The sequence below is a fragment of the Ictidomys tridecemlineatus genome, chromosome 8 (assembly GCF_052094955.1).
Source record: "Ictidomys tridecemlineatus isolate mIctTri1 chromosome 8, mIctTri1.hap1, whole genome shotgun sequence".
NCBI lineage: Eukaryota > Metazoa > Chordata > Mammalia > Rodentia > Sciuridae > Ictidomys > Ictidomys tridecemlineatus.
In genome coordinates this window covers 122990645-122994436 of record NC_135484.1, presented here as the reverse complement: position 1 = coordinate 122994436, position 3792 = coordinate 122990645, and positions in this window count along the sequence as shown.

Sequence of the window (3792 nt, the reverse complement as noted above, 5' to 3'; positions counted from 1 at the left end):
ACATTCTTCAGAATTTCTTTTAGTAAAGATCTGTTTACATCAAATTGTCCTTATCTGGAAAAATCAATCAAAATTTGATTTCAATTATTAGATTTTAATTTCTAAATGTTATAGATTTGTCTTTTCAAATATTTCTAGACATTATGTAGTTTCTTATTCACTGAGAATGCTCTAAAGGTTACTTTTAATCGTGAGATTAGCTATCTTATATCCTATTCTTATTATTTTAATTTCTGAATTACTTAATTTTACTGTCATTTTTATTTGCTTCTTCTCTCACAGCACTTTTTCTCTAATTAACTTAATTTGCTGTTGTTACTTTTGTTGTTTTTAACTAAGTCTCTTTTCACTGCCAAAACCTTGAGACATGTATGTTAGTAACATACCCATTCCAGTTTCCCACACTGGTCTAGATTTCCAAACAAGCCTCCCTGCTCCTCCATTCTCATCTACCTCCCCTGTTTTGCAGCAAAGTTTGGACCACCCAGCAGTGCCTTTGCCCTTTCCTACTGCCCTCAGGGATCTCTTCTTCTACTCTGGACTGTTCACTGGGTGCCTGTGGAACAGCCTGAATGGGAGCCTGCCCCTTCCACCCAATCAGCTCAGCACCCCTGAGGCAATCCCTTACCAGGGATGCTCTTCCAGGCTCTTGGGCTACAAATGGCTCTTTAGAGAGTTATTCTCCCATTCCTGATTAATGTGACTTGTGGGGTCACCAGAAGTGGAACTGCAGGCTGGGGATATGGGATCCTGTGCTGGGGTTTACCCTTTTCAAGAGGTAGGGAGATGCAGCTTTATGAAGTGGGGGGAGACAAATATGAACCAGAAGACTAGCTTTAGTGCTATCAATGTCACCCCTGGGACCAATTAATTGATCATATATATTTAGTAGGGGAAAGCAAAATGCTATTTGTTTCTTTTTAAAAACTCTTTTCAAAGACACTAATATAAACTTAGGCTTCCTTCTCTGTGACCAGAGATAACCTCATCCTAGAATCTTCATCTGTGTAAGTAAAAATATCTCTTGGGCTCAGCTTTCCCCAGAAGCAGCCAGAACTCACTGAAGATAGAGCTGAGATCTTTGACTGATAGGGAAAAAAACTGATGGCTCCTTCTTGTCTCCAACTATGGAAAGATGTTTTTATACCTTCAAAGTCCATAACTTAGTCACCTGTGGGGGCAAGGTTCCAGCTCCTTCCTGGGTCCTAACCTGAAATTCCAAATTTCCCATTTCTCTTCACTGATCTCACTGTCCTTCCTCCTCCACATGCCTTTTTAGACCACTCTCTAAAAGACACACTGGTCAGGTAAACTCTGGCTAAGTCCCACTTGAGAGAGATGGGGAGTGGGTAGAGGAAGGCTGGAAGGGTAGCACCTGATGCACAAACACAAATTTAGGGAGTCTAACTTGACTGGGAGCTGACCATTGCCATTCCAGGGCCTGCTGAGGGCTGGCCACTCCTCTTTGGTCCACTGTTGTGGGCTGGAGTTTTCCTTGTTACATATCATATCCCCTCCCAGTTGAACATAAGGAGAATGACAGAAGCAATAAAATCATCTCTTTTCAGGTTCCCTGTTTGGAAAAGTTGGGAGACCAGATGTAGAAACAGGGAGACCTGGGCTTGATGTAAGGCTGGTTTGAGTCTACCTGCCTATTCTCTCCTCCTTCACAGTGATCAATCTCCCAAGAAAGCCCCAAGCATGCCCTCAAGGCAGAGAGAGGTTCCCCAACCTGGTCCCCTAAACGCTCGATTGGGGACCCAAGCTTGAGGGTGGGAGCAGAAGAGGTCACAGGCAGCAGAGCCCCATCTTCTGATCACATTAACAATGTGGTCAGGGTCTTTCCTGGTTGGTCCAGATGGGTTTCTGTGGGCAGATGGCATTAGCAGCTTGGTTTCACAGAAGAACCCAAGTGCTGGTGCTCAAATAGCATTCAGTGAGTTTCAAGACTCCCAGAGAGGCCAGCCTAACTTCTGAGTCAGAACTGGAAGCTCAGCCCAGAGGAAGGGTTGCTCACACTGCAAACTTTCCTTCATCAGGGGAAGATGAAGACCCTTGGGTCCCTGAGTCCAGGGCCACAGCTTGCAAGCCAGGGACAACTGAATTCCCGGCTCTGCTAAAGCCTCTCCATTTGTTCATCCTCTGCTAGCTGAGGCAAGTAAGTCCACAGCTTGGTTTAACTATTTTGCTTTGGTGAAATAGTTTGGTTCTTTTGAGGATGGTTGCTGCTTGCAGTTTCTTGTTTTCAGGTTTGTGGCTAGATGGTATCTATTTCTACTGCCAATTGAGATAGCAGCTTATTTCCTCCCAAAGTAGGGTCACATTTGCTATTTGTGATTCAGTTGCTCAGCAAACAATATTGTCTCACAGGAGTTTTCTAGAGTGCTGGGCCAAAAGGTTTTGTCCTGTAAGGGAGCAGGGCCCAAGATAGACCTGAGCTTAGTAGGCAGATTTGGGGGTCTTAAAGTGGAAAGCCAGGCTTCCTACTGAGTGGGAAAGGAGATTTCTGATTAAAACAGGGTGGGACCTTGCCCTTAGTATTCAGGAATCTGGAGCATGATGGAGACCCTAAGCTGGGCACTGGGGATGGGAGTGGAAAACCTTTATTCAGATAATAAAGCCCTGTCAGGCTGGGCTGCAGTTTTTCATCTATAACCCCAGATGACTAACTGAGCTTCAGCATAGATATGTCTGTCTGTCTCTTGTCCTAAAGACTAGAGTCTCATTACAGGAAAGGAAACTATGAGCCTCAACTGTGGATGTGACTTTGGATGTGACTCACAGTTGAGGATGTGACTCACAGTTGAGGCTCACAGTTTCCTTTACGGAAGAATCCAGGTAGTCCATGCTTATTCAATGTTTCAAGTCTCTCCTAAGTGACCAGCTTGGATTCAGATGAGCCAGAACTGGAAACTCAGTGCTCAGAAGAAGGGTTACTCACGCTGCAAACTTTCCTCTGCCAGGAGAGAAAGAAGAGCCTTGGGTCCCCAAGCCCAGGGCCATCACTCGCCAGTCAGTGACACCTGAGGTCCAAGGTCTATTAAAGCCTCACCAGTTGTTCATCTTCTGCTAGCTGAGTCTGCAGGTCACTTGCAGTTTCTTGATTGGCATTTTAAATATATTTTCCTTTGTTTTGGGGTTGATGGTTAGATGACACTAGCTTTGTCAGTTTTATCATCCTCAGATTAATTTTTAGCCTCTCCAGTTTTTTGTTTGTTTGTTTTTATTGTTCAGCATTCATAGTTAATTTTATCATACCCAGTTTTGTTAATTTTTAGCAATCTTTCTTCTTTGTAATCATTTTTCATTTTTTTGCTTTTAATTCACCTGCTGAATTATTCATATTTGATTCTATATTGTTCTTGTATATAATTTTATATACATGTGTCCCTATTTCATAAATACTACCTATTTTATTACATCTTTTTTTTCTATGTGTGTGAGAGTGTGTGTGTGTGTGTGTGTGTGTGTGTGTGTGTGTGTGTGTGGTGCTGGGGATTGAACTTAGGGCCTTGTGCATACAAGGCAAGCACTCTACCAACTGAGCTATATCCCCAACCCTACATCTTTTACATATTATTGATAATAGTGATAGGACACCTGTTGGGTCTCCTTGTTATCTGTTTTCATGGCATCATGAAATTTTCTCTTATAATTCAGTAGCGATTTTACATTTATCTTGGTAATTTTTGTTAAATGTCCATCTTGTTCTTAACAGTGTAAGTTCCATATCACAAAGGTCTTCCTTTACTTCTTGCAGCTTTGGTGTCTAGATGATCACTTGATGTGTCA